Source organism: Trichosurus vulpecula, chromosome 4 (genome assembly GCF_011100635.1).
Source record: "Trichosurus vulpecula isolate mTriVul1 chromosome 4, mTriVul1.pri, whole genome shotgun sequence".
NCBI classification, from domain to species: domain Eukaryota; kingdom Metazoa; phylum Chordata; class Mammalia; order Diprotodontia; family Phalangeridae; genus Trichosurus; species Trichosurus vulpecula.
In genome coordinates, this window is record NC_050576.1 from 171,233,689 (window position 1) to 171,245,896 (window position 12,208).

At 44.4% G+C, this 12,208-nt stretch overlaps 1 protein-coding gene across 1 annotated transcript in view; it reads left to right on the forward strand.

Moving 5' to 3' along the window:
* The first annotated feature begins 223 nt into the window (after positions 1 to 223).
* Positions 224 to 12,208, forward strand: part of CUEDC1 (CUE domain containing 1) — a 119,439-nt gene continuing 107,454 nt past the window's right edge. Inside the window, exon 1 of the mRNA XM_036757407.1 lies at positions 224 to 502. The gene's annotated coding sequence lies outside the window, so the exon portion shown is untranslated. The remainder of the gene's footprint in view (positions 503 to 12,208) is intronic.

Consider the following 12,208-nt stretch of genomic DNA (forward strand, 5'->3'; position numbering starts at 1 on the left):
GGAGAGACTCTCTGTGTGCCCCCTCCCACTGAAGGCGCCCCCTCCCTCCTCTCTAGTTGTGGAGGCCTTCTGGCTATTCCCCGAAATCCAATCTCATCCGAAGGGCCCTGGGAGGCCAGGGTGAGCAGGGCCTGGGGGCGGGGGATCCCCTCTGCCCTGGCTGGCTCTCTCACCCTCCCCACCCCCCCGCCCCCGCCCGCCCCCAGCCCCGCTCCTCCCGCTCAGTTCCACTTGTGGTCTCCGCAGGCAGGGCAGGGACAGCTGCATTTCTCGCAGCGGGCCACTAGGAAGCTTGCCGGCGCCTCGCATTCTCCTCCTTCTCCCGCCCCAGCCGGAGCCAGAGCCGGAGCTGGAGCCCGGGATTGCACCCTCTTCCCCAGCGCCGCGTCCCAGCACCTCTACCCGATCCCGCCAGTGGCTTTCCGAGGCCACGAGAGGCGGAACTCGCACTCCATCCAGACGCCAGGGAGGAGAGTGGAGGAGCGCCCCTCGCTTGTCTTGGGTAAGCGTCCCCCCCTCCACGCTTCCCGGGCTCGGCCCCTTCGCTGTCTTGGCACCCCCCACCCCCTTCAGTGCCCAACCTGGGGCCCAGCCCCAGCCTGGGAGCCGCGGGGAGCGGATGGAACGTGGAGGCGGCGCGGGGATGAACGTAGCGTCGCAAATTGACTGCCAGTTCCTGTGGCCGTGGAACGTTCCCGGGAGCTCGCGCCGCTGGGAGCCGCGTGCCGGCAGCCCCCTCCCATGCCCTTTCGCCTGGATCCCCTGCTGCCTGGTTCCAGCCCCAAATACCCAGGGGCGTGTGTGTGTGTGTGTGTGTGTGTGTGTGTGTGTGTGTGTGTGGGTGTGTGGGTGTGTGTATGGGTGTGTGTGTGTGTGTGTGTATGGCCGGGTGGACGGACATAAGGGCGGGAGGGTGGTCGCGCGCGGGCAGCGCCGGGAAGGGAATAGAGGCCTCGATGGGGCCACGGCCGTCTCCCCGCCCCCCTCGCCCTGTGCCCCTTTCTGGTCGCTCCCAGCTTTGTATGGGCGCCTCGTACACGCCCTCCTCCCTGCTTTCCTTAGGCCGGGGTGCAGAATCGGGGCGCCGGCTCAGTGGACCTGTAGAAAGGAGGGGTCCGCGGGCTAGGGGTTGAGTCTCCCCCGTAGGGGAGGAGAGGGAAAGGCTTTCTCTCTCCCTTGCTATAGGTCAGTCGAGCCCCTTCCCCCCACCCTCTCCCCAGGGAGGCAAATCTCTCCTTAGCCTGGGAAGGGAAAGTTCAGAGCTTCTGCCTCCCCCATGCTCTCTCTCTCCTGTCTCATCAGCCTCTCATTATTCATCCGTCTGTCTTTTTGCTCCAGCACTTTGGTGATTTGATTTTATTCAGGGGTTTTTCCTCACTTCTGTCTCATTTTTTTCTCTTCTTCTGCATTGTTGCTTTAAAACTCCTCTCCCCCACCTCCCAACATTCTCCCCATTTCTTTTCCTTTTTATTAAAAAAAGCCACAGGAAACAATGCACCCCAAATGGAAAGAGGTGTAAAGGAATGTGAGGGTTCTTTTCTTTTGCTGGAGATGGGGGGAGTTTCCTGAGTGATGTTTCAAGAGAGAAGGTAAGATAAGATCAAGGAAAAACGTGCATCTTCAGGTTCAGGATGAGAAGTAGCTGATATGGAATTCGAATTCAGGGCTCTCTCTGAGGCATCGGTGTCAGGCTGAGCCATAGAGGATCCATTGGCTGCTGCCTATTTTGGTTCTTCAAACTCTGGGAGCCAACGAAAGCAAAATCGTGGTGCCTGAATGAACAGCATGCTTTCATTGCCTAGCTGCTTTCCCTGGAGACAGGGGCCACGTTCACCAGATTGGGTGGCCAGTTCTACTCCTTTTGTCAGAAGGCTGGAGAGTTATTTCACCCACTTAAGTAGTCACCTTGGCTCTCATGGAAGGAGGAGACCAATGTTTGGTTTACCATGTTGCCATAGGGTTTTCCTAAGGGAAATCTTGACCTGTTTTTGTTTTGTTTGGGCAACAGGTCCAAAGTGAAGGTACTTTTTGGAAGAACCCAGGTTCCTTTGCAGAGAGTAGAGTGTGGGAGTGTGGGTGAAAGGGGGACTGTGGAGGGTTCTGCCTTTTGCTGAGCAGGATAGCATGAGTATGTGACTTGCAGCTGGGAAGATAGCGATGAGGGTAGAGGAACATATTGGCCATTTAGTTGGTGGATTGTGAAAGGTCGCAGGTGAATACTCAAAGGAAGTTGTGTAAATATTAGACCCTAGTCTATCAGGGATGGTTAAGAGTATGGCTGCTTGGAGGCTAGGAGAATGGCAAAATTACCATTAGATTACCTTCTAGATTTTGTGGTTCAGCCCAGTCCCTTGAAAGCAAACCTATCAAAGAGAGTTTCTTTAATTGTGACACCTAAGCTAATGACCCTGTGGAAAGAGCTGACATCTTGTCTCACATGGGAACTTTGTGTTTGTGTGTGCATGTTTTCTCTTGATCATCTTTCTTCTCAACCCTGGGCTTCTGATAGTGAACTGAAGAGGACTAGGAAGACAAGGGAATGTTGGACAAATTCCCTGTCCTGGAAATGGCTTGTGTAGCCATGGACATATGGCACCCCTCTCTGTATACAGTGACTTCCCTGTCTGTTCAGTGGGGTGGCTGTGGGCACTCAGAAGTCTGCTAAATTATTAGAAGGGGGGTGGTTGGGAAGAGACTTTTCCATCTGCGACTGACTGTCCAAGGGAGCTAGCTCCGTCCCCTTTCAGAATTTCATTTTCCTCCCGTGGGAAATTGTGGTGAGGTCATTTCAGGGAGGAGGAGGGTAGGTGATGACATCAAATAATGTGTGCAGATGATTGGCAGGAAGCTTGTGAGAAAGAAGGAGGTTATGAAGAGGTTTTGCCTGGAGGCAGGGACTACTTGGGGTAGAGACTCTGGAGCAAAAGGAAGTTCCACATGGAGATCTAGTGGCTTCTGGGGATGAATGGAGTAGGAGATAAAGGTCTTTCAGCACCCGGACCAGCCTGAAGAGTGAGTGAGCTGTCCTCTTCGGTTCTTGTCTGTACCTCATGTACTCAGAGGCACACTAGTGGACAGCAGACCCTGTGTTTGGCTACATTGCTGTTCCCGAATTTGACCTCTTGGAAGTAACATATGTATCCATAAGAGTCTTTGTTCAAGGCATCTGTCTGTGAGTTTCTACTCAGGTACTGAGCATCTCTCCCCATCCTCCACATCCCCACAGAGTGATTCTGGGTCACTTGGTCTTTGTCCTTAGTTCACTACTGTGCTCATAATAGAAGTTTTTATTTTGTTTATTCAGGATGCTTGATAATCTTCCATTTTGGTCTTTTAATTTTTTTTGACAATGGCAAAAAGCATAGAAAGATAAAGAATCGGGCCTTGGAGGGAGGAAACTGGGAGATAAATTTACACTTCTGCCAGTGACTTGAAGATGATTGAAGTTCCCTAAATCTCCTATCTTCTTCTCATACTTCAGCTTCAATGAGGAAATCAGAATCTTTTTGCTTCTCCTTCTAGCTAGCTATTCCATAAGGATCATGGATCAGTGTGGCGCAAGGAAACCTGAAGGAGATATCCAAATGTTAAACACTGCTCTCAGTCTATGTACGGGGTGGGAGTGGGGGGGGAGTTTAACTGAGGGCCCCCCAAGGTGAATCTAAACTTTGAACATAGGGACTGCTTTTTTTTGTCTTTGCGCCCTTAGCACCCAATACAGGGCCTTGCACATAATAGGCAAGTAATGTGTTCGTTGAATTGAGTTTGTTCTGCTTTTTTCCTTCAACATCATTAAAACTTCAGTTTCCCTTCCCCTAGGGACCATGGCCCTCTCTGATTCTGTCTACAGATGGGAAGCTACACCATGGGGGGAAGAAAAAACCACTGCTGCTACTTTGTCACCAAACCCTATTCACACTTGCTAGGGGATTTCTCCCTTGGTCATGTTGCAATGGGAATTTAAAAGTCCTTTCAAACTCCCAGTTCTCCTTTTCCCAGAGGCATTTGGTGGTAGTCTTCTCATCTTTCACAGTGCTGTTTTCTTGTTGGTCTTTTTGCTCTTCCAAAGTGTCCCATTCCATGCCCTTTCCTCACCCCCTTCAGTGAATTACACACCACTGACCTTTCAACTAGATACCTGGTTCACTGAAAGTATATATGTCCTCAAGTGCTGGCCCCAACAGTGTAGTGCCGCCTCTCAATTCTCATGGTCCCAGGCACAGGCTCCCTGGGGATACTGCTAACTCTAGCCCAAGTATGAGTCTACTAAATTCTATCTCTTTGCAGGAATCAACCCCCCTCTTCTGCCACAAAATTAGTATCTGACTGACTTCCCCCACCTTGGGCTTTTCAGACCCTGCTCTTCTATTTTCCTCTATAGACATTTGGAGATGTTAACAGAGAAAAGGGAGAGTCCTCCCCTGTACCCTCCCTCACATCAGCACATGCCGTCACTTGCTTCCAGAACAATCTCTAAGGGAAGGAAGAGGAGCTAGCCACACTAAATCACTGCCAGCTACTTCCAGTCTCTTTTTGGATACCTCTACCCACAACCCCATATAGTCTAAGATATATAGCCAGTTTCTCAGATATTCTGGACACTCATCCCCACAAGTTAGATTTTCTCTTTTAGTCACAAGATCCTCAGTTAAACTGAGCCCAGATAATTAAATTAATACCATATACAGAGTAAATATAAGGTAGTTTCAGGGGGCAGAGTACTGCCAAACTAGAGAGATCAGGAAAGGCCTTATGTAAGAGCTGGCACCTTGAAGAGCTCTTTGAGTAAGGAGGAAATATATACCAATCTTTGGGGACCAACTGGGCAGGTGGATGGAGACTTCGATGAACTTACAGAGCATCTAGTAGGTAGGCCAGTTTGCTTGGAATATAGAATGCATAAAGGGGAGTAATTAGAAGTAAGATTGGAAAGATTGGATTCATTCATTTATTCATGGCAAGATGGGTGGGAGCCAGATTGTGGAGGGCTTTAAATGCCAGGCTGAGAATTTTGCATTTTATCCTAGAAGCAACAGTCAGCAAACATTTATTAAGCTCCTGCTTTGTGCCAGGAATTGTGCTAAGAGGAATACAAAGAGAGGCAAAACATAATCCCTGCTCTCAAGGGCTGTGTAGGGGTGGAAGGAGGGAGGGAAGAAGAGAGGGAGGGAGAGAGAGGTAGGGAGAGAAGGAGACAGAGGGGAGCGGAGAAGGCGGGAAGGGAGAGAGGGAGAGAGAGAGGGAGAGAGAGAGAGAGAGAGAGAGAGAGAGAGAGAGAGAGAGAGAGAGAGAGAGAGAGAGAGAGAAGGGGGCAGAGAGAGAAGAGGAGTGAGGGGAAAGAGAGGGGGGAAAGGGTGGAAGGGATGGACAGAGACAGAGAGACAGAAAGATAGAGAGAGACAGAGAAAGACATCGAGAAAGAGAGATAGAGAGAAAGAAGGGAGGGAGAGAGAAAGGGAGAAGAGCAGGGAGAGGGAGAGGAGGGAGAAAAACAAGAGGGAGAAGAAAGGAGAGGGAGAGGAAGGGAGAGAGAGGTGAAAGAGGGAGAGAGAGAGAGGAGAGAAGAGAACAGAAGACAAGAAGAGGGAGGAAAGGAGAGGGAAAGACAAATTTGAGTTTTAGGAATTACAATTTGGCCCCTGTAGGAGATGAATTAGAGAGAGAGAGAAAGAGAGGAGTTTGGAGGCAGGGGGAGCCAATTAGGAGGCTGGTGTTAGAGTGAAAGAGCAAAAAGGGAGGGGTTTGCTTGATTTTCTAAATCCTGTGACTCCCCTGTTGGGCTGGGGTGTGAAGTGGAAGTGCGGTTACTTGCTTGATATACTTTGTGGTTTTTCATAGATCTAGAAACATTGTAGCCTCATGTAGCTTAGCCTGCATTTTGAGCGGGTGAAAGAAGGGAGAAAAGTTTGAGGACTCTTACATAAGAAGGAATGGACTTACTTGCTGTTCTCCTTCCCTTCCAAGGAATGTATCAAGTTGCAGGGGAGTGAGTTTAAATTTAGATTAGCTATAAGGAAGAACTTCTAAAGGAAGGTGTGAGGCTATCCCAACAGGTGATTTGTGTGAGATTTGGGAAATGCCTATGAAGGGCCTTGGAAAGGAGGGGATTTGGTAGGAGACATTTTCCTCTGCTTTAGGATAGGGGATTTCTTCTGGAGACTGAGACATGGATCAAATGTCTTTCATTTACAGGAAGCTAAGAGAGCATTCAGAGTATTTTAGAGCTGGGAGAGGGCTCATCTAGTCCAACTCTCATTTGATAGGAGGAACAAGGAAACATGGAAAAGGAAGTGACTTGACCTCACCCAATGAGTGGACATTTTTCAGACCAGAGCACAACTCTCCAGAATCCCAGTTCAGTGCTCATTCCTCCAGAGCAGAATAGTTATACATGAGTCCATGGGCCCTTGACATATTTAGCAAGACTTATGCTGCTGATAGAAGATGGAAAAGAATGTCCTGTCAGCGTCTTAAATTTCCTGGTGAGGAGAGCCACAAGAAAACTGGGTAGTTACTGAGGCTGTGCTGTGAGGGGTAAAGTAGTTTATCCAATTTTAACGGAGAAGAATCAACAGGGAACCTCTTGATTATTTCTTCCTGAACTTATTGTATTATACATATTGGGAGGGGGGAGAAGCAAATTGGCATCCCTGATTATTTTTTGCTTAAGTAATAACAATAGCAATTTACCCTGCCTGAGCAGCTGAAGAATTGAAGAAATGAGAAGGAACCCCAAAGTCTATTGAAGGATCTTAGGCAAGCAGATCAGTATTTAACATATGAGCCCTAAATAATCCACAAAGTTTATAATTTGTTGGTGGATCTTTAGGAGTGTCAATTTATGCCCATCCATCCCAATTCTTGGTCCCATTATTGACCTTTTGGTCCCTAGAAGAAACATAAAGGATGGTTTTTTGCGGGGGGGAAATATGCAGAAATAACTAGCTCTACACTGAGCCTGCTAAGATGGCCATGAAAAGCAAAGAAAGAAGAAACATCCTATTCTCAGATGGAGAAGCTGATTAAAATTGAGCCAAATATGAACTGATGTTGATGATGAGTTGAAAACACAAGGCAGTGAACTTGGAGACCGGGGGTGAAACTAAATTAACTGATGGAGCAATGTGGAGAAATATGGAGAAATGATGTCAGTGTTAAGCAAAAGGGCAAGTGGAGGACAGGACTTCCTCCTTTCCTTTCTCCTCTCCAGCCCTGTCATCCCCAGTTCTTATGTTATAAGATACTAAGTAAGAAAATTGCTGCCATCGTTCCCACTCCCACCTCTCCTTTTGGGGCTCATTTGCTTTCATCTATGGCCAACAAGCTGGGTTGGAGCTCACAGAGTTGAGAGGAAGCCTCTCCTTCAACAAAGACAGGTGTAGAGAAGTGATAAACTCTGAAATGGGTTCATTTTTTCTCTTTTACGAAACGGACATTGATTTCAGTTCAGGCTATACCAGGAGAGGAGAGAGGAAGTGAGGAGAGGGGAGGGGAGAAGGGAGAATTTTCTTTAACCATCGATTTCTTCTGCTGAAAGGCGAGGAGAAAGTGGAGGTGAGGGGAGGGAGTTCTGTGATCTAGAGGAACAGGGTAGGGATGAATAGAGAGAACCGCATGTGGAAAGGAGTAATTGATTGGGCAGCTAGATTGCACAGTGGTTAGAATCCTGTATTATTGAGTCAGGAACATATAAGTTCAAATCCTGTTTCAGACATTTAGCTGTATGACCCTCGACAAATCATCCAGCCTATCTGAGCTTCAAGTTCCTCATGTGTGCAGTGGGGGTAGTAATATCACTTACCTCCCAGGGCTGTTGTGCGAATTGAATGATATAAATATGTGTGAAGCATTTTGCAAACCTTGAAGTGACATATAAATGCTAACTGTTGTTGCTGTGGCTGTCATCCTTATTACTATACCTTGGAGATGAGGATGGAAGTTTTATATGGAAAAGGTAAGCAGTAAATGTGTATATACCTGGAGGACTGCAAAAAAAAAAATAGACTGCTTCTCATCCCTTTTTGAAACAAAACTTAATTTGTAATGAGCCAGTGGAGGTCACGTGGAATTTTGAAAAACCATCAGGTTACCTAGGTGATAGGGATTTGTTGGCTCAGGAAATTTGCTTATATGGGAGAATGAAGACTGGAGTGAGGTAAAAAGATAGCATCTGGGTTATCAGTTTTCTTTTCATCATTAGCCTCTCCAGGGCATTTGATTTACAATTAACTATTTGGAGAAATAGTTTGGAGGAAGCTAGCTGATGATTGGCTTGTGAAATACTATCTACTAGTGAAGAAAACCTTTGGTCCAGGGGGAAAGTATGCTGGCCTGGATATAATGAGGCCTGGGTTATGGCCCCAGTCCTTTTGCTAACCCTCTAGCTTGTACCATACTTATTTGGGTTGATATTATTGGTGGGGGGAGTTGAATGGCCTGTTCAGTCACGCAGTGGGTTAAGGTTAAATGTGAGATTTAAACCCAACTCTTTCTGACTCTAGGTCTAGGATTCTATCCACTACACCATGCTGCTGCTTGCCTTGAGTGAGGCAGGTGAATATTTAGTTCACAACATCATAGGTCTGGAGGTGAAGGAGAACTATGTTTATATTTACATGATAATTTTGTTGTATATTTGAAAGGAATAGCAAGTTGTGTATAGTAGATTTGCAGTTGAATGTACAATCATCTTTTCAAAAAATATTTATTTATTTTTAGTTTTCAACATTTACTTCCATAAGATTTTGAGTTCTAAATTTTCTCCCCATCTCTCCACTTCCCCCACCCCAAGATAGAATGCAATTTGATGTAGGCTCTCTATATACATTCATATTAAACCTATTTTCACATTAGTCATACAAACATCTTTTTTATTGTACTATGTTATGGAAATTCTTGTTTTGTTCCATAAATTAAAAATTAAGTTAAATTAAAAAAAATAAAAGAAAGAGACCTTAAGAGGTTATCTAGTCCAACCTTGTCTTTTCACAGATGAGGACACTAAACTGACTTGCCCAAAGTCACATAGTATGGGGCAGAATGAGAATCTGAATCCCTTTCTCCTGACTCCACATTCAGGACTTTCCCTACTACTCTCTGATAAATGTTTGGTGAACTGAGTTGGAACAAAATTAAGACATAGGCCTGGTCATTCAGGATTTGCAGTCTAATTGAAGAAACAAGCCAGATATGACACAGCCAGGAAGTCATAAGACAACATGCTACAATTTCTGATAACTAAATTTTAAAAGATCAAAACATGATGAGTCACATCCTTAAGCAATAAAATGATAATGTCATCTAGGAAAAAAAAACTCTCTAAAAAGTTCATGAAAATCACTTTTCAGTTTTAGGTTGCATGAAGTAGCCTCCTCTCTAAAATAAAGGCGTTGTACCAGATCAGGGGTTGTTAACATCAAGCCCACAGATAGATCTCAGAGTGTCTATGAACTTTCAATGTTATTGGTTTCCTTGGTAATTTTGTGTGTTTTATTTTATGTATTTAAATACACTATTCTTTGAAGGAGCCCATAGACTTTATCAGACTGCCAAAGAGGTCCATGTCACAAAAAAAGTTAACAATCTCACAGGGGAGCTCTGAGGTCCTTTCTGACTCTCATGTAATTCTATAATACATGTTCACTGTAAACTTTTTTTTGGATATAACTATCTAGTACAACTTAAAAAAATCATCTCTATAGTATATCCAACAAGTGGTTATCCAACCTTGATGGGAATTTAATACTTCCCAGGGCAGCTTATTCCAATCTGGATGGCTATAATTGACCTTGCACAATTCATTTAACCGCTATTTGCCTCAATTTCCTCAACTGTAAAATAATAATAGCACCCACATCTCAGCATTATCATGAGGATGAAATGAGGTGTTTGTAAAGCACTTAGCACATTTCCTGGAACATAGTAGGTGGTTAATAAATGCTTCTTTCCTTCCTTCTTATAATTATTAGGAAGTTTTTCTTCCTATCAAGCCTAAATTTGAATCTTTATAACTTTGACCTATTGCTCTTAGTTCTGTCCATTGCGTCCCAGCAGACCTTATCCAATCCCTTTTCCAACAGATAGCCTTTCAGAGACATGAAGATAAGTCTTGTATTTCCCCATATCATGAGCTCCTTGAAAGCAGGGAACTGTCTTTGGCCTTTCTCTGTATACTTACAGGTTAATACAGTGCCTAGCATCCAGTAGCCACCTAAGGGATGCCTGTTGACTTCACTAAGTTTTTGGTCCTCCAGTTAAACATCTGTAGTTCTTTCAGCCAATTTTTAATGGCTTGAAGTTAAGACCTTCACCATCCTCTTTTCCTTCCTCTGGACAGCTGTGAGCTTATGATTGTCCTTGTTAAGATGTGGCAGTTAAAAGTGCCCCAGTTGTGGTCTGACCAGGGTCTGGTACAGTGGAATGCACCCCCAGATCACTGAAGGTTTGTTAGTAGCTTCATCCCATTCTTGGCCTCATATTGAAGTTTTAGTCCCATAAAACTCACCAGATCTTCTTCTCTTCAGCAACGCCTTCACTATCTTCCTCACTTTGATAGATGAAGAAACTGATGCACAGGATGGTTAGGTGAATACTTGAGATATATATTTCATCTAGATTTTAGCAAGCATTTGATAGAGTCTCTCATGCTATTCATTTGGTAGAGATGAAGAGATGTGGGCTAGACAAATTACAATTAGATGGAACTTGGTTGAATGGCCAAGCCCAGATAGTAGTCATAGTTCTACACCAGTTTGAAAGGAAGTCTTTGTTGAAGAGTGTCAGGGATTTGTGTTTTGTCTCCATGCCAGTCAGCATTCTTGTCAATATCTCCAATAAAGGTATAGATGGTAGACATAGCAAATTTGCAGATAACTCAAAGCTGAGAAGGATAGCTAAAACACCAGATGACAGGGTCAGGATTCAAAATTGTCGCAGCAAGCTAGAATATTAGGTCAAATCACTTAAGATAAACTATAATAAGAATAAATATAAGTTATCATATTTGGGTTAAAAGATAAATTTTGCAATCTTGAGATAAAATAGAGGTAATAATAGCATCTATCTCCCCAGGTTGTTGTGAGGCTCAAATGGGATAATATGGATAAAGTGCTCGGTACAGTGCCTGGCACACAATATGTGCCTAATAAATGCTTGTTTCCATCCTATCATCTTCATCTACTTAAAAAAAACACCATATGACAATATGGGAGCTATTGTTAATGAAACCTCAAGTCAGCAGCATTTTCTCAGTTCCTACAAGGCAGCGAGGGTAGTCAGTTTGGAGGTAGTTTAGGTGTTTTACAAGGCAACAAGAGATATTGGGATATGAGAAGTTGACATGACATTTGATATGGCAGCTGGTCATGGCTTATTTTTAGGCAGAACATTGAGGGTGAATATTTTATAAATGTTTTCATTCATCTCCACAAAATAAATAATATAGGCATGTCTTATATTGCTACTTAGTCATTTTAGTCATGTCCAACTCTCTGGGGCCCCATTTGAGGTTTTCTTGGTAAAGATGCTGGAGTGGTTTGCCATTTCCTTCTCCAGCTCATTTTGCAGATGAGGAAACTGAGGCAAATAGGGTGAGAGACTTAGTCAGGGTCATATGGCTAGTAACTGTCTGAAGGTTTGAACTCTCAAAGATGAATCTCTTTAGCCCTATATATATTATAAAGAGTATAATAAATTCATGCAAAGAATATCATATCAAATACATAGTCACATTTTATATGAGGCATTTCCTTATCCCCCCTTCCACTGTCTTGTATTTATTTTGTATATGCTTATATAGGTATATTTCTCCTAAGAAAGTATAACCCCTTGGAAGGCAGGGATTGTTTTAATCTTTGCCCTCGTAACTCTAGCACTTAACCTAGTGCCCAGAGCATTGTAGGTGCTTGATTAATATTCCCTGACTGATTGCTTGATATATAGACATATAGAAGCATGGATTGGTAAAGCTGGAGAGGAGCTTAGAGGTCATCTGTTTCAACCTTTTCATTTCACAATGAAGAAACTCAGTGATTTACCCAAGGTCCCTCAGCTAGTTAGTGACATACCAGGGACCAGAATTTAGATTCCCCTCATTTCTAATTTATTATTCTTCATATCACACCATAAGAAGAGAGTAGCAGAAATTACCATAGCGCTTCAAGGTGCACAAAGTGCTTTGCACATGTTATTTGACTGAATCCTCATAACC